An 18849-nucleotide genomic window follows, 5' to 3' on the forward strand; every position below is an offset into this window, starting at 1 on the left:
TGTAGTTCTAAATAAACTCTAAATGCATTTAGGACGTTTTTACTCACTTTATGTCTCTTCCACGATGTTATTTCTCTCTCCAACAACATAGGTTACAATTATATTAGCATGACCAATTATGCAAATTAGGTGATGACGTCATTTAGCGACTTCTAGCGACTTTTAGGACAACCAATAGCGATTTTCCTTACTGAGGAGTTGGCAACACTGCCTGAGTGATTGGCTTATGCCACATGTGTCAAAGTCAAGGCCCGCGGGCCACATCCGGCCCGGCGTATATTTATATCCGGCCCGCGAGATCATTTTATATAAATGTACTATTATTGTTATGCATGGCCCGGCGATATAAGGCGCTAATAATATACAAACTACAGATCCCATAATGCAGCGCTGCAGGCTCCTTGCTGAACGCTAGGCTAACTGGGAAGATTCCCATGTCAATCAAGTCAAACTTCTGTTATTGCGAAGCTAGCCGTGCGCACAATGGTGGAGAGAAAAGTTGATTCTGAAAGCAGAGCCTTTCAGCGCCAGTGGGTGACTGAATATATGTTTACAGACATTGCTGGTAAACCCGTGTGTCTTATTAGTGGAGCTAATGTGGCTGTAATTAAGGAATTTAATTTAAGACGGCACTACGAGACAAAACGTCAGGATAAGCTGAAAAACCTAAATGCAGAGCAGAAACTACATAAAGTAGAAGAGCTAAAGAAGAATCTGACATTTCAGCAGACTTTTTTCACCAGAGCAAAATGACAAAGTGAAGCTGTTGTGAAAGCAAGTTTTATTGCAGCAGAGGAGATAGCCAAATCAGCCCGGTACCACTCTGAAGAGCTGCATGATGAAGCTGTGCGACGTCTTGTGTCCAGACAAAACGCAGATTTTGGCAAATGTGAGCCTGAGGAGAAATACGATTGCTGATCGGGTTTGTGAGATGGCCACTGATTTAAGAACACAGTTGTGTGAAAGAAGCAAAAACTTTATTGCCTACTCTTGTAAAGGAATTTCTTTTATTTATGTACTAATCACATTATTTTATTGTATAATGCCTTGGTGCCACTGGATTTTAACATGTCTGACACCCATACTGTAAGAAGGAAGTTGGGGGGGAAGCAGACCACTCCACAGGAAGAGTCTTTTGTCTCTTCGAGGACTCTGGGAGGTAGCAAGGGAGTGTGAACCTTAAGGTGTGAAACAGCTGTGTACTGCCTTTTGTTCCTGGAGAAGGTATTTAACTGAGAGCCATGCTAGGCTCAGTGAGACTCTGCTGACCCTGCCCCGTGGTCATGCAGGCTCTCCACAAGCTTGGTTGTCTGTTCTGTGTGTTTTGATTAAAGAATGTTAGCTACCGCTCACCGCTCATCTGCAGGCTTTATTTAAGTGGAAAACTTCCACAACACTCTCTTGCTGTGGATGAAAGTACAGACATGATGGACATTGCACAGCTGAGCATCTTCATCCGTGGAGAGGAAATATTGAACATTAAATCGATGCACGGGACAACGACAGGAAAAGACATTTTTTAAAACGTATGTCAAAGTGTAACCGACATGAAACGGCCCTGGGACAAACTTGTTGGATGGAGCGCCGGTGTTGTGCGGTGAAAAAAGCGGACTAGTCAGCAGGATGCGAGTAAAGATGCAGGAGGAGAACTGTACTGGTGAGTTAACAGCATATTACTGCATCATACACCAGGAAACGCTGTGTGGTAAAGTCCTAAAAATCGAGCATGTAATGATCACCGTAACACAAACCGTAAATTTTATCTGAGCTAAAAGTTTAAATCACTGTCAATTTCTGTTGGGTGAGTTGGAATAAAAGTTCTCAATCGAGTTTTTGAGCTCAGCAAGGAAATCTGTCAGTTCATGGACATGGCATGTGTGATGCGGTGAAGGCATTTCAAGTGAAGCTGTCACAAATGCACCAGTGCAACCTGCCTCACTTTCCCTGTTGCCAAGTAATGTTGCACCAAGTCAGCGGACTTTGCTGAACTGCACCTGTGCAGATTCAGATGGAGCTGCAGTGTAATGATACACTCAAGGCAAAGTACGACACTGAATGGCCCGCACAGTTTATTAGTTCCATTCCTGAAGCAATGCTCCAGCTCCGCCTACATGCGGCTCCAACCTTGTGTATGCTTTCATTTATTTTTTCTGGAGTTTTTGGCAGCATGTTCATATTTCTAACTTGCATAATTTTGACAGGATATACAGGGAGTGCAGAATTATTAGGCAAGTTGTATTTTTGAGGAATAATTTTATTATTGAACAACAACCATGTTCTCAATGAACCCAAAAAACTCATTAATATCAAAGCTGAATGTTTTTGGAAGTAGCTTTTAGTTTGTTTTAGTTTTAGCTATTTTTAGGGGATATCTGTGTGTCAGGTGACTATTACTGTGCATAATTATTAGGCAACTTAACAAAAAACAAATATATACCCATTTCAATGATTTATTTTTACCAGTGAAACACATTCACAAATATACATTTCTGACATTCAAAAACAAAACAAAAACAAATCAGCGACCAATATAGCCACCTTTCTTTGCAAGGACACTCAAAAGCCTGCCATCCATGGATTCTGTCAGTGTTTTGATCTGTTCACCATCAACATTGCGTGCAGCAGCAACCACAGCCTCCCAGACACTGTTCAGAGAGGTGTACTGTTTTCCCTCCTTGTAAATCTCACATTTGATGATGGACCACAGGTTCTCAATGGGGTTCAGATCAGGTGAACGAGGAGGCCATGTCATTAGTTTTTCTTCTTTTATACCCTTTTGTTGGGTCTAAACTCAGACCCCGCTGTATCCAGGACTTATTCCCATGAAAGAAAAATAAGGCAACAGCGATCGATCGATTACTTGCGCAAGGGAGGCCTCGTTGGTATCTTAGCTCATTACGAAATGACCCCAAATCCGGCCTCCTCTCGCTGCCTTTTATTGAGAGACAGTTCACACACAACAATAGTACCTCCCCTCATAACCCCACTTGGTTACAAAGACAAGGCACTGTATGTAAATGTCTAAATGTGTGTAAATGTGTGTGTGTTAGACCTCCTGCTGGGCAGGAAGCTTACATCAAAAGAAGCAGATCTTCCAGATAGGATGCATCTGCAATAAAACACTATAGCCCCTCACCCAGAACCTCGAGAATCTGGGGAGGGGGACTGTGAAATTCCTTTCATCCCACAGTTAAACAATATAGAAATGGATGGTAAGCATAAAAATGACAAACATTTAACAATTCACTCTGACACCTTTCTTGCCAGCCACGCTGTGGAGTACTTGGACGCGTGTGATGGAGCATTGTCCTGCATGAAAATCATGTTTTTCTTGAAGGATGCAGACTTCTTCCTGTACCACTGCTTGAAGAAGGCGTCTTCCAGAAACTGGCAGTAGGACTGGGAGTTGAGCTTGACTCCATCCTCAACCCGAAAAGGCCCCACAAGCTCATCTTTGATGATACCAGCCCAAACCAGTACTCCACCTCCACCTTGCTGGCGTCTGAGTCGGACTGGAGCTCTCTGCCCTTTACCAATCCAGCCACGGGCCCATCCATCTGGCCCATCAAGACTCACTCTCATTTCATCAGTCCATAAAACCTTAGAAAAATCAGTCTTGAGATATTTCTTGGCCCAGTCTTGACGTTTCAGCTTGTGTGTCTTGTTCAGTGGTGGTCGTCTTTCAGCCTTTCTTACCTTGGCCATGTCTCTGAGTATTGCACACCTTGTGCTTTTGGGCACTCCAGTGATGTTGCAGCTCTGAAATATGGCCAAACTGGTGGCAAGTGGCATCTTGGCAGCTGCACGCTTGACTTTTCTCAGTTCATGGGCAGTTATTTTGCGCCTTGGTTTTTCCACACGCTTCTTGCGACCCTGTTGACTATTTTGAATGAAACGCTTGATTGTTCGATGATCACGCTTCAGAAGCTTTGCAATTTTAAGACTGCTGCATCCCTCTGCAAGATATCTCACTATTTTTGACTTTTCTGAGCCTGTCAAGTCCTTCTTTTGACCCATTTTGCCAAAGGAAAGGAAGTTGCCTAATAATTATGCACACCTGATATAGGGTGTTGATGTCATTAGACCACACCCCTTCTCATTACAGAGATGCACATCACCTAATATGCTTAATTGGTAGTAGGCTTTTGAGCCTATACAGCTTGGAGTAAGACAACATGCATGAAGAGGATGATGTGGACAAAATACTCATTTGCCTAAGAATTCTGCACTCCCTGTATTTTTATGAAGAGCAAAATATTTAAAGTTAAAGTTTATTTTTTAAAGTTTATTTAATCTGGAATAATATTCCTGTCTGTTTTTATTCATATTTATGTTTAAAAAACATTGTTTTAGTGTGTTCAATAAATATTTATCTTGTTTGGCCCGCGACCTAAAGTGTGCCTTGAGTTTGACACCCCTGGCTTACGCTTACGATTCAGCACAGGAAAGGAGGGGGTGAGTAGCTCAAATGTGCTGTTAGCATGTTAGCAGATCGATGCTACTGTGAACCGAGGAGCTATTGTCTTGATGTGAGCTTCTACTCAGGGTTTTTTCTTCCAGTTCAGAGCAGAATTTTTTTTGTTAAGATACTGGATGTTGTGTTTTTCTCCACAATTTTAATTATAAGCTAGATATATTGCTGCTAACAGCAACAGGGATGAGTCAGTGAGTCAGTTGGGCTTGTGAATCATGATTCATGAGTCAGTAAAGTGATTCTCGAGTATTGAACGATTCGTTCATGATTCGAGCATCACTACCAGACTCTTTCCAAGTGGAAATAACTGGGCTGCAAAACAACTACGAGCTCAAAGCTAAGTACAACAGCCTCTCTGCTGGACTTTCACAAACTGTACGTTCATGCTGAGGCTTTTCCCATCCTGACGGGACATGCCCTGAAATTTGCATCTCTGTTTGGGACAATGTACCACTTTGAACAGTTCTTTTCAAAACTGACTCTTGCAAAGAGCCACTTCCGCTCAAGACTAACTGAATCAAACTTGGAAAAGCAGCTTCAAGTTGTACCAAAACATGGTGAGACAGCCAAAACTTTGTGTAACAATTATATGCAAATATGTTTTTGAAAAATCAAAAAATATTTTTTAGAAAATTAAAACCTGTTTTGTCCCTAATCTCAGCAATCACTAATATGTATTCTGCCGGAAATAATTCATGAACCCTGTCTGTGTCTATCCTATGAATTCTGGCCAAAAGCACCTGAGAACATTCACATGATGGGGGGGAGCAACCAGTGTGCAGAGCAACCAGTGTGCAGAGCACAGCGATGAAGACGGAGTGGAGCGAGTTTCAAGGAAGAAGAAATAGCTTCTGACCCTCCAGGTAACTGCACACAGATAAACTGAGACGTGTGAAGCTTACAGTGGGTCTGTGTGATGTTTATTGGGTAGAAACCGCCTCTAAACCACGGCTGTTTTATATAATTATATTTGGCCCCCGAGATAATTTCTCATGTCAATTATTAATGTGGTATGTGGGAGCCGAATCCTCAGTCCTGCTTAGAATCTATGCAGTGTTGGAGTTTATTTTGATGGGCACACCATGCAGCCAATCACATGCAAAGACAGACAGGGATCATATCATGCAGGCAGGCACGCAGAGAGACGGGGGAGCTGGATTTAAAAGCTAGTGTGTTGGGCAAAAGTGACAAAGCAAGTGAAAACGTAAAGTGAGCAGCATCTGACTGCACTTAAATGGTAGACTTCAAAGCTGAGTGCAGACTTGATCAAAGCAGCTGGATAAACTGCTCCCTGTTTTTATTTTCTGCCATTTTCCATTGTTTCAAACTTGTCCAGGCCTTAGACCTCATGTGTGTTCTCCCAAGTATTTAATGCATAAAAATACTGTTTTCATGAAAACACTGAATAAAGTGTTGCTTTGCTGAAAAAGAAAATGTACATTTAAAAAATAACATAAAATAAAGTTATACAAAGTGTCTTTGAATGGCAGAGATGTGTGCACATACCACAGAGCCATGGCTCAATGTCTGAGTGTCTAAATGAGTCTCACAGGCCTGAACGCTCGCTTACAGTCATTAATAATTCTTAACTTGTTGGATCTGCTGCTCACCACAAACTAGCACAAGCATGAAATTTGGACTTTTAACTGTGTTTTTATAAGTTTTACAGCTTTTCCTATTGATAAAAATCCTTTATTGCCATTCATGCTACACAAAGTCATCAAGCAAATAACAATTAAATGACAGAAAAGTTTGTTTTTCACTTTTTACTACAGAAATCTCTGTTTTTTACGACTACAGTTTAAAAAACAAAAGGAAAAACTGTGCAGTTTGGGCAATGAGCTGTCTGGGCTTTTTTTCTGTAATCTTACACATTTATTTCTTATGATTTAAGTACAAAGAGTCGTGCCAACAGATTTCTGTCTTTGTCACAGCAGCTTTTTCTTTATCATGTAGAAAAACAGTTAAATATGTCACTTCTTTACACTGACAGAAAGGGGAGTTTCACTGGTTCGGCATACAGTGAGCCACAGCCCCCCCATTTTGAAACAAATATCTGTACTTTGGACTTCTTACATTTTCTTGTTACTTTTGGTTTAACAAATTTGCAGGGACTTATTGTTTTTGTCACTCTGAGCCTTCAGTCCTCTTTGAAATAATCACCAGGGGACGTCACATACAGAGAGATGACGTGTGCCATAGTAAAGGGTCCAAGTGGGCCGCTGTGTGGTTTTGGTTTTTTGGCACAGCTCTGGAACGACTGCAGGTGCCCATAAGTTGTGGTTTTTGTACTTCAGCATCTAACGAGCCCTATAGAAGACGATCAAGCATAAAGGGAGTAACATGTTGTGGCAGGTAATTTCAAATGCAATGTTTTTATCAGCTCAACAAACATCAGCAAACACACAAACTGTTTTTGTGCAGTGTGTCTCACGGTGTGTTGCTAGCTAAAAGCTGCTGTATTTCACAGGGACAGAAAAGAGTTGGAGATAACTTCACTCAGAGATGGACAAAGAATACAGGACAGGAAGAGGGGAGCTTATATTTAAAGGTAAGGACTGCTCAGTGGCATTTGATATAAATTTAAAGCATACATGGGAGTCCTCATGTTCTCATACTGTGAAACACGCTGCAAAGCAAACTAACTGTTTTATTTAAAGATCACATGAAAATCCTCTGCAGGTTAGTGCAGGATAATCAGGTTAGTTTACAGTAAAGAACTGTGTGTGACTGATGCACAATGGCTGTGGTGCTCGTGGTCTGTTACATCAAGTGCAACAGAGATGAATACGAATTTCAGCTGGTGATGCTTAAATGTAGAAAAAAGACAGTGTAAACAGTGAACTGTCAGAGGGTGGAAATCAGCCAGCTCATGAAATATCTGCTTATATCTTATTAATTTCAGTTGTGTCAATCTACAAAGAGCCACTACAGCTGATTTTAGGGTTCCCCCACCTGCTAAATCACACTGTAAGGTGGAAACTCCTGCTGAGCAAAAGGAAGAAAGGCTGCTCTCAGTTTTGCCAGAAAACATCTCGATGATCCCCGAGACTTCTGGGAAAATACTCTGTGGCCTGTTGAACTGTCTCTGCTGCTCGTCTGCAGAAGTGACGAGTATCTCAGCCCTCCACACAGTTAGCCTTTTAATAACAATAATAATAATAGATCTTTTGTTTGATCTTTTCCTTCCACCTCTCCTGGTTTATTTCTCACCGATCTCACTTGCTACAGTGACTACAATAAAAACATCCCGTTTGTGGAACAGCACATATGTGTCTGATCACTCTGCACTGCACGCTCAACACAAATCTCACCGCCAGAAAGGACCTCAGTCACAAAGAGAAAACCTCAACACATAATATACACAATACATAAATCCCAGCTAGGGCTGTTCGATATAACGATATATATCGGATGACGATATAAAAACGTCTATCGTTTCATTTTACGCTATCGTTTGTTTCGTGGTGTCACAAAATAAACTGTTTACGGCAATATTTTTTCATCGTTTTGATGGTCACTGTAGTGGCTATATTAATTTCTTAAAGTTCTCTCTTTCTCTTATATTTAATATAACCACACTACAGACGGACAAGCGCCTGTTTTTATGCGTTGTTGTTAGCAACAACGACGGTAAAACATCGCGTGTCCGCTTGTTTATTTTCCACATAAACCTTTCACAATAAAGCTCAATATCCTGTTGAGAGTTTTCAAAATAAACTGAACTTGAAAGGGTATGCAGAGTATTTAGGGATGAAAAGCAAAAAAGAGCCGTCAGGTGCTAAAAAATAAACCTTAGACTCAAACGTCAGAACAGGCTTTTACTGTTGTAGAATTATAGGAATTATTTTAGGGTTACTGTTCATAACCATCATCTTTATCATTGCATTAATTATCATTTCATCCAAGCATTTATTGAAGTTGCTGGCATTATGTTATAATTTGTATTACAGGGGTTATCATAATCAAATATTAACATGTTTATTACAGGTTGTTATAACCACTTTAAACTGTGGAGTTGAATCTATAATTTAAAGGTTTTCGAATGTTTTTATATTCTTATACTGAAGTCTTCAGTGGGGGAGAAGCTGACTGCAGGCTGACAGGAAATGCGTCTGCAAGCCATGCTTTTGCAGAAGTGAAACTGTTCAGAGAGCAGAAGCACACTCTGTGCACCCACAGACAGACGAGATACACGCACACTTAGTTAGAGAGATCACTGATAGGGGAAAGTTCAAATTGCTTTGCTTGGGGTTACTTTTAGACTATATTAGGAGGAGCAAACATATTGGCAGATCTGAGAAGGAAAACCTGTGTTATGAAAATGATTTTAATCTTTTATACATGATTGCATTTGAGCTTATTAAAGAGCTGTGGCTCCTGGTCACGTGAAGGTCAGAAGTGTAACGGTGAGATGTGAGAGCATTTAAGGGCGAGACATATACATACAGACACAAATAGTGAGAGGTCATGACACGCACGCAGTACACAGCATGCGCGCCGCACATGCGTGCACGCACACACACATACACACCATGGTAGATCTATTTTGGTAGGGCGGAAATGCAGAAGTGTGCCGACGTACTTAGAGGAAGTGCACCAGATGAGCGACAGCGAAGACGAGCTGAGGGGAAGCACCTGGCGTTGACCCGAAGAAGATGTTCTGTTTTAGACTATGCTAAAGTTCATGGAACATTTTGTGGTTTGGATTGACGTAAGCTGTACTATTGTCTGTTTTGCAAAAGAGGGGGCTTTGTTGTCCTACTCCTATAAAGCCTTTGTCTAATGATTGTAAGTTCGGTTCGACGCTGAAATCTGCACAGCGGTCGGACTCACACATGTGTTTATTAAAATACTGTCTAATTGCACACGCCTGGATCTGTGGTTATTTATGGATTCTTCTCTCAACATTGAACCCTAACATTTGGGGGCTCGGTCCGGTGAGAGAGGGAATTTTGGTGTAGATGGAGAGATCCAGGGTCTGTGGTGATTGGATGGGCAGATAGGAGTCAGTGGTTTGAAGTGAGAGACAAGCCGGCTTAAACAAAGGTAAGGCACATACCTGTTGAATTTTCCAAAATGTGCTAGATTGGACATGTCAAATTAAAGTCTACTCACTGAAAATTACTGGTGAATGTCTGTTTTTTAATTTTGGCGACATTTTTACCGAGTTTACCGGTTGAAGTAATGATAAGGAAGTATAAGTGACAGTACTGAGTAATGAGAATAAAGGAATGAAAAGAGAATTAAAGCAGTTGGACTGCTGAGTGAACTCTTAGAATGATAGGGAATTTGGTCATTGTGTGGGTTCAAGTCCCATTGGTTATGCAACCCTTAAGAACTTTCTCGGAGGTGACGCTCCCTGCTGGATAGAGAAATCTATCCTTCACCTAGCGGCGACTAGGGATAGTTTCGGGCAACATTCGAGGAGGACTCGGGAATCTCCAAAACTGTTGAGGGTTGTCCTCAATCTTAATCCTGTGTTGGGTGTAGATTGTTGTTTCAAATTATTCTAAATTTTTCTAGGACGACAGCGGCGTCTGTTAAGAAGCGCATTTTCTCGGAGGTAACGCTCCCTCCTGGATAAAGACGTTTATCCTTGACCTAGCGGCGACTAATGGGATAGTACGGTACGACAAACCGGGGAGAACTGGGGAACCTCCAAAATTGCTAGGAGTTAGAGTCTCCTATTTTTGCGCTTATTGGGTATGCTGGCAAATTAAGTTAGGTTTAGAGATCTGGACAGGACAGTCTGGGACCGCCCTGGTGAATTGAGCACAAAAAGTCTGGGACTGATCGGTTGGAGCCGTTATGTTATATTATCGAAATTACATAGGAGTTGAAAAGGCCTAAAAAAAAAATCTGTGCAGTTGTAATTAAAGACGTCTGTAATGTAAAATATGAGATCTATGAGTAAGATCAGTCTCTGTGTCACCAATGCACAGCCGGATGTGCACTGATGGTGTGTGTAAATGCAAATGAGCAGCGGGGACGCGCAGAGAGGGTGGTTTCAATTTCGAGAGGACTGAGCGCTTTGCTAAATGCCTGTATATGAGAGGTTGGTTTTGCTTATTATGAGAGTATGAATACAGTTTGAATATATTAGTGTGGATGTATAGAAAATGATTAGAAAATGACTGAATTTGGATAGATGTATATTTCGTGAGCCATAAATGTTGGTGTGTTTTATTTTCAGTTATGTGTGTGTGGGGAGAAGCGGGGTGTGAGACGATGAGAGGTTTCAGTTTTCTTTTTCTTTTTTCTTTTGACTTGCTCTTTCTGATCATGGAAGGCATGTCCAAGATACTCGTATGAAAGCGTATTTCGAGTGATTTTAACCGTGTGAATGCTGTCAGTATTTGACTTGAGTGACTCTGCATGATTTGTCTGAGTGAGTGGAAAATGGAAGTTTGAGAGAGAAAAGGCAGTGTGTGAGACGAGTCATGGCGTCTGAAAGAGGTTAGAAACATTTAAAAGTGGGTATGAAATATATTTCTTTTGTGATGAAAAGTAGGATGTTTTAAAGTTTGAAAGTGCTTTTAATTCAAGAAATCCATGAGAGATGTTATGACAGGTTGAGTTTATTTTTTCCGATTGAAAATACATAAGTATATATACTTGGGAAACCCAGTTAAGAGATTATTGGGTGACTGATGCTATAAAACTGACCTAAAGAATGGTCCTGTGTGAGAAGGAGTGTTGATTGTCCTGATGTTTGAAAGAGCTCTATTTAAATGTGTGTGAATGAAATGAAAGTGTATTGTTTTTGGATCAAGATTGAGTAGACTTACTGATTGTTTGTAGACTGTGAAATTTAAAGGGAGACAGAGTCTGCCTGTTGCCTGCAGAAACAGGAAGGTGTGTGTGTGTGACTGATGATGTCAGGGGAGCATCCAGAGAAATAGACAGAGTTAAATTCTAAGAAGATGAAGCGAATGCATGTTTTAAGAAAAAGTAATAAAGTAATAAAATTATATCAATTACAGGTTTTAGAAAAGAGACAGACCGAGAGAAATAAATACATGAACTAACAATTACATTAATGAATTGAAAACGCACGTACGCAAACTGTTACATGTGAAATTATTGTTGGAAAGTTTAATAAAGAAAGCAGTTTACACTCCTTTAATTTCCAGAACCAGTGTGTCCCCTAGGCCTGATAACACTCTTGCCCAGTTGGCCACTGTAGTAGGCGGGCATGGAAGGCTGGACAGCCCATGACGGGTAAGATCCCACCTCGAAACCCTGGGACAACCTAAGGCAAGGCGCAGTCACGATTGCTTGAACCTAAGTCCCGGAGTGACCTTGGAGTCACTGGAGGAGACGGGATTTAACAGGTAAGGCCACTGGGCACAGACGAAGGGGAAATGTCATTAACAATGACCAGTGATGAGCCAAAGAGAGAAAACACACCCTGTCAAAAGGAGTTTGGAACACTGCAAAAGAAACATTTACAAGATCACAAAGATCATAAAGAAACATTTATAAAAATCACACATACAAACAGAAAATGCACTAACCTTACAGAGACAAGCTCATGAAGATTACTGAACAAATAGTGATTAAAACTTGGCTAAGAACACAAATATATGTAATTAAATCAGCCTGTTAATTTCATGAGGGTTAAAATGGTGTGAATGTTGAAGAAAATACACTTAAAACACACTTGGATAAAATAGAGTTGTGGTGGAATAACTCAAACGAAGCTGTAGGACAAGGGAGTGAGTTATGGAAAAAAAACAAAAAAAACAAAAGAGGAGTAATTACTTAGGAGTGCTCTTGCACTGATTGATAAGAGTAAGTGATTAGTATAGAAAGAAAATGAAAATAATTCAATAATGTGATAAGGTTTAAAAACATGTATTTCTCTTGTCAAGTTGGCTGTTGAGCTGTGAGTTTATGCAAATTAGCTGGAGCAGAGACACTTCCTGTGTGCGTGTGTGTCGGAGGCTTTCAGTTCAGTTCAAGAGAGAGCAGTGGCTGTTGAAGATTATTTGGCGAAATATATACTGGTAAAGTATCAGGATATTTGATTACGGTGGTCAGGTCTGTTCAGAGGTGCAGATTTGGACAAGAAATTTATAATTTAGTGTGGACACATTGTTATAACGTGTTTATATTTTAGGCTGAATCTAAGTATGGTGAAGTGTCAAAGGAGACATGGTTGTGTGTAAAACGGTGCAGCTTTTGACGAGGTTTCAGTGCATTGAACGGGTGAACTTTGAGATTGTTTTAGATTTTTGAGGCTGTTGTTTCTATTTCAAGAGAGGGAGTTTTGATAAACATGGACATGTCTAAAAGGGCCCATAGTTTTTGTAACAGTGCACTTAGAGAAAAAACCTGTCAGGTGATTTTGTTTTGTACTTTGATGAGCTAATAATCAGCTCTCTTTTTTTTTTCATTTTTGTTCTAAGCAGGCCTGGAAGAGAGTGAACGGACGGCGCTGACAAAATTACCAAGTACGAAAATCAGGTGGGCTTTACAGATTATAATTGATTACAATCAGAGACTGAGTGGCGGCAAGTCTCTGTCTAAAAAATGATTGCAGCGTGTCAATCCAGTCAAAAGTATAGTGAACTATTTTCCTAAAAAGGAAAAAGAAAAAAACAAATGATTGAGCTCATTTTGCTGATGTGGAGCATCTGATGACGTGCGCAGAAGGCTGCAGTATCAGCAAAAAATATCATGTGTGAATGCATGTGAGTGAATGAGAGTGACTGGACTAAGGTGGGGATGAATAAATGTGGACAAATTTACCATGTGAGGAAAAGAAAGGGGATGCTTTGTTTTGCTTTTGCCATAAGCAGGACAAGTGGGAGACTTAAATCAGGGGATGCTGATTTTGGGTTGCTGATGTATGGTTGGAGAAAATTTCTTTTTACCGGGGTTAGATTATGGGATTACATTATATTGTTGGGAGAATGCTAAATGCTAAAAGGGAAACATTGTTTGATGAGATTCAAGTTACCATTAACTGAGGTAACTCATGATTAATAACTGTTCTGTTTAAGGTTATTTTTGTCATGACACAGATTGGATCATATAGGGGGAGAGTTGAGTAAAGGTTTTGTTTCCAGGAAGTTCCAAGGATCCAGAGTTCGATGGAGCAACGAGTTTGAGATGATTTGACATGATGATTAAATTGATTTTGTTCCTTAAACACAGGTTTTCAGGGCTGGAGCAAAACACCGGAGAGGAGGATGGCTGAAGTGTTCTGAGAAATGATATGAAATGACTAACCTTTTTTCCCTTGTTAATTTGTTAAGCTTGGGTGAAGCATGTTGAGTTTTTGCCACATGAGATGTGTCAAAAAAGAGAGGGATTTAAGATTTAATTTGTTTAATTTGAAATGAGTTTTAGTATGATTTTATAACGATTGGGGTTGTTTGATAATTTAGATATGGTAAAACTGAGGCAGAGATTGTTAATTCTAAAGAAAGGAGTAAAATGAACTGAATTCTGTTTAGAAGATAAATTGCTGGGGTTAATAAGAAGTTGTACACCAAATTTAGAGGGAAACTGTGGGAATAAAGGATATGCTTTGGGGAAAATAGTGAACATTTTATGAGTAGAAAATGTGGGATTTCTTTTTGATTTTTAGGATAAGTTGTCACAGTGACATAATGTTAGAATGTTGTTATGACGTAGGCTTTAGAAACAGATAGTAAATAGATTTATTTCTAGGGTAGAGGAGAGCTTTTATGAGGATGTTAAAAGTCTCGCTGGCTCAAATGAATAATATTGGAGATTATATATGTAGAAATGATTTTTTCATACACATTGCATTTTGGTGCCTTTAACGGAGTTTTGGCTCAGAGAGTCGTCTCTTGAGGGTCACAAACTTTTGGTTAACATTATGATTAGCCAATCTACTGTGAGAATGACCTGAGTTATTGAAGGATTGCACACGCTTACAGACATATGGAGTTCTTAACACACATGACAGTATTGACTTGAGGCAAAAGGCCTGAAATTCCTTTAGCTTTTAACCGAATTTGAGTTGGCCCAATAACAAATGACAGAAAGAGGAACTGAATAGGAGTTTCGTTTGTAACTAAACTGTGTGACATGTAAAATATTGAGATAACACATGCAGCTCTAAATTAGTCCTCTTATATAAAATGCAGTTACAGAATAACAAATGCTTTTTGAAGTGACCAAGTTTTTGTTTAAAACGGAAGCAAAGGGAGAAAGCTTATATATTTTGGTTAAGTCTGATAAAGAATAAATTAGAATGTATCATTACAATAAGAGCAGCAAAATGAAATAGAATGATATACACAGAAGTTGTTCCTAGGGAGCTTTTAGCTATGATGAAGTTTATTTAGGAGCTATTGATAATGTGCTTACACGTAGTGATTAAAGTGGTTGTTTTTTATTATCCTTTTAGTAGAATAAGCCGTTATGATGATTTTCTTGATACATTTTCTTGTGATAGGTGACTTTAGATGAGAGGCCCTTGCAGCAGTGACAGTTTGTGTACAGGATGTGGGTGATCAGATAAGGAACAACAGGAAACATATGACAGCAGTGCTGTAAGACTGTTAAAAGCTGTAGATTGAGATGAGTGATGTTTAAGATTATATAGGAACAAAAGTCAGAAAGTCAAAACATAATTAGGTTCAGGCTTTTGAATAAAGGGAACAATTGAGGGACATAAGGTAGGGGAGCCGTAGTGGGGAGAAAGTGTTTTCTATCCTTTACAGAAGAAGATTTCCACGAGAGAGGGACCCAGAAGAGGAGCAGAGACCACTTAAGCATGAAGTGTTCTCAAGTGGGAGCTGGCGTTTTATTACTGGACCACCTAGATGACGTGAGGTTATTGTCTGGTTTGCTGAGTCAGGGGACGGCTAGAGAGGGTCAGAGCGAAGGCAGTAGACCTGGGAATGGTGGTTTCGGGGCCCATGATGCCATTAATGGATCTAGAGGTGACAGAGTGGGTCAAGGAGTGACGTCTCTGGAAGAGACGTCAAGAGAGGGAATTGTAGAATTATAGGAATTATTTTAGGGTTACTGTTCATAACCATCATCTTTATCATTGCATTAATTATCATTTCATCCAAGCATTTATTGAAGTTGCTGGCATTATGTTATAATTTGTATTACAGGGGTTATCATAATCAAATATTAACATGTTTATTACAGGTTGTTATAACCACTTTAAACTGTGGAGTTGAATCTATAATTTAAAGGTTTTCGAATGTTTTATATTCTTATACTGAAGTCTTCAGTGGGGAGAAGCTGACTGCAGGCTGACAGGAAATGCGTCTGCAAGCCATGCTTTTGCAGAAGTGAAACTGTTCAGAGAGCAGAAGCACACTCTGTGCACCCACAGACAGACGAGATACTACGCACACTTAGTTAGAGAGATCACTGATAGGGGAAAGTTCAAATTGCTTTGCTTGGGGTTACTTTTAGACTATATTAGGAGGAGCAAACATATGCAGATCTGAGAAGGAAAACCTGTGTTATGAAAATGATTTTAATCTTTTATACATGATTGCATTTGAGCTTATTAAAGAGCTGTGGCTCCTGGTCACGTGAAGGTCAGAAGTGTAACGGGTGAGATGTGAGAGCATTTAAGGGGCGAGACATATACATACAGACACAAATAGTGAGAGGTCATGACACGCACGCAGTACACAGCATGCACGCGCCTCGCACGTGCACGCACACACACACACACACACACACCATGGTAGATCTATTTTGGTAGGGCGGAAATGCAGAAGTGTGCCGGCGCACTTAGAGGAAGTGCACCAGATGAGCGACAGCGAAGGCGAGCTGAGGGAAGCACCTGGCGTTGACCGAAGAAGATGTTCTGTTTTAGACTATGCTAAAGTTCATGGAACATTTTGTGGTTTGGATTGACGTAAGCTGTACTATTGTCTGTTTTGCAAAAGAGGGGGCTTTGTTGTCCTACTCCTATAAAGCCTTTGTCTAATGATTGTAAGTTCGGTTCGACGCTGAAATCTGCACAGCGGTCGGACTCACACATGTGTTTATTAAAATACTGTCTAATTGCACACGCCTGGATCTGTGGTTATTTATGGATTCTTCTCTCAACATTGAACCCTAACACTGTGTAATAAATACTCACAAAGAAAACGGCGGCCATTACAACTTATGTCTAAAAATGTATCGCTTCATGCATCGGTTAAAATACTCGACTCCAGGTAAACGACGCCCAGCTGGAAACACTTCACGCAAGTCGAGCTGCCCGACATTCACAGAATTTACAGAAAATGTTACATTTTTGTGATTTATATCGTTATCGAGACGATAGATGTCTTATATTGGGATATGAGATTTTGGTCATATCGCACAGCCCTAATCCCAGCTGTCATAATGTGCACCAAAAAGGGATTAATACTGTTTTTTTCTCAGTCCTTACAGCGCTTTCTGTCACCTAGAGCCAGTTAATGTCTCCAGACCAGCCCTAAAGCAGTGCTCCCTGATCTTTGAAAATGAATCCACTGTGTGAATAAATGTCATTGTTTTTAAGCCCCACAGATACAATCATAGTCTAACTGGACAGTGCAATGTAGTCCAAATAATCCAGCACATATACAGCAGTTAAGAAAAGAGACAGAGGGGTCAGTGAGCACGGACCTTTAACAATGCTCCATTTTATCTTTTGCCAGAATCACACTCTTACTTTTCTGTGTTCATGTATTTTAAGTGAAATTAAAGCTAATTATGGCTCAATGGCAAGAAAATGAAAGTGGAATGTCCTAAAAATAGAGAATTATCCTTTTAAGTAAATCTAAATATTTTCATACCTCTGTCTAAAAGAAGCTTCATCTCCTCTCTCTGTTTATACCAACTCTACTGTCTGACTGGCTTTTGGAGACTCAGATTTGAAGCCAAACAGAAAAATCGATATTGTTTTTACTGAATGTTTTCTAACAGTAAATATTTTTCTAACATTTGTTTCCAGTTTCCGTCCTTCCATGTGTTGTCCCTTAATCTGAACTGGAACCAAATGAAGCAGAGTGTAATCACCTCCTACAAGCCATCCTGTCACAGTGAGTGGAAGCTACAGTATAATATACTGGCTCTTTGTGATTTACAATGTGAGCTATTCATGGTGGCCTAAAACAAACTGTGTGCATGCTCTTGTTGTTAAAGGGAATCCTCCTGCAAAGCCACAAGTCAGCGTCACCTCTGTTTCCTGCTTGTCCAAAGTAAAAAGTCATGAAAAGATCAATTCATACAGAAGTGAAATGCAGTGGAAGCAGCAGGATCAGTCATGGACGCATGAGTTTGTTTGTTTTGTGGAACCACAGGGGAGCCTGGAGTGACTGGAGCCCTACTGGATCACCACCAGTAGGAAGAATAAAAACAACCACGTGGAACATTTTTGTAGAATCGTTGCAAATTTTCCAGCACACACTGGATGTGATCTGAGAATGTAGTTTCTTGCAACGTGTACTCAGATATTTAAGCAATACTTATGCAAGAATGCTGTTTGTTGACTTCAGATCAGCATTTACTACAGTCACCCCCTCCAATGCTGATTACCAAACTTGTAGATTTTGCAACTCAGTCTGTACCTGGATCATGGACTTTCTGACTAACAGACCCCAGCATGTTAGGCCAGGCCATAACTGCTCTACCACCATCACACTCAACACTGGCACTTCACAGGGCTGTGTGCTGAGCCTGTTCCTCTATGACTGCAGACCTAGGGTACGGATCCAACTCCATCATCAAGTCTGCAGATGACACCACAGTAACTGTCTCATCAGTGACAATGATGAGTCTGCTACAGGGAAGACGTAAAGCACCTAGCTGTGTGGTGCTGACAATAACTTGCTCCTGAATACCAGCAAAACCAAAGACCTCATTGTGGACTTCGGGGGGGAGAGGAGATACCCATGTCCCCATCTACATAAATGGCACAGCTGTTGAACGGGTCTCCAGCTTCAAGGTCTTGGGGACCCACATCTCTGAGAATCTGACCTGGTAAACTGAGACCTCCAGCCTGGTCAAGAAGGCCCATCAGCTCCTCTTTTTCTTGAGGACACTGAAGAAAAACCACCTGTCTGTTGACATACTGGTTAACTTCCACCTCAGTGTGATGGAGAGTAGGGCTGGGCGATATGACCCAAAATTCATATCTCGATATTTTTTAGCTGGATGGCGATATACGATATATATCTCGATATTTTTTTTTTTTTTAAGCCATAAGGTAAGAACAAAAAGAGTTCTTAGCCAAAGCTGTGTAGCCACATTAATACAGATGTACATGAAGAAAATACTCAAAAAATTTATGAGCATTTATTAAAATAATAATGCTCCATAAATAAAAGAAAACAATGTTGTTTTTGTGCATAACAAAAAGTTCACAATTGTGCAGTCAAAATGTAAAC

At 40.3% G+C, this 18849-nt stretch overlaps 1 protein-coding gene and 1 long non-coding RNA gene across 3 annotated transcripts in view; one reads left to right on the top strand and one right to left on the bottom strand.

Moving 5' to 3' along the window:
- Positions 1-18849, bottom strand: part of rab3gap1 (RAB3 GTPase activating protein subunit 1) — a 99162-nt gene that overhangs the window by 75547 nt on the left and 4766 nt on the right. The gene's annotated exons all lie outside the window — the stretch shown is intronic.
- On the top strand, positions 1455-18655 carry LOC120441464. The gene is made up of 5 exons (XR_005614125.1): positions 1455-1657; positions 5212-5337; positions 6945-7025; positions 17415-17502; positions 17606-18655. It is a non-coding gene; the product is annotated as an uncharacterized LOC120441464 (long non-coding RNA).

Source organism: Oreochromis aureus, linkage group 8, assembly GCF_013358895.1.
Source record: "Oreochromis aureus strain Israel breed Guangdong linkage group 8, ZZ_aureus, whole genome shotgun sequence".
Lineage (NCBI taxonomy): Eukaryota > Metazoa > Chordata > Actinopteri > Cichliformes > Cichlidae > Oreochromis > Oreochromis aureus.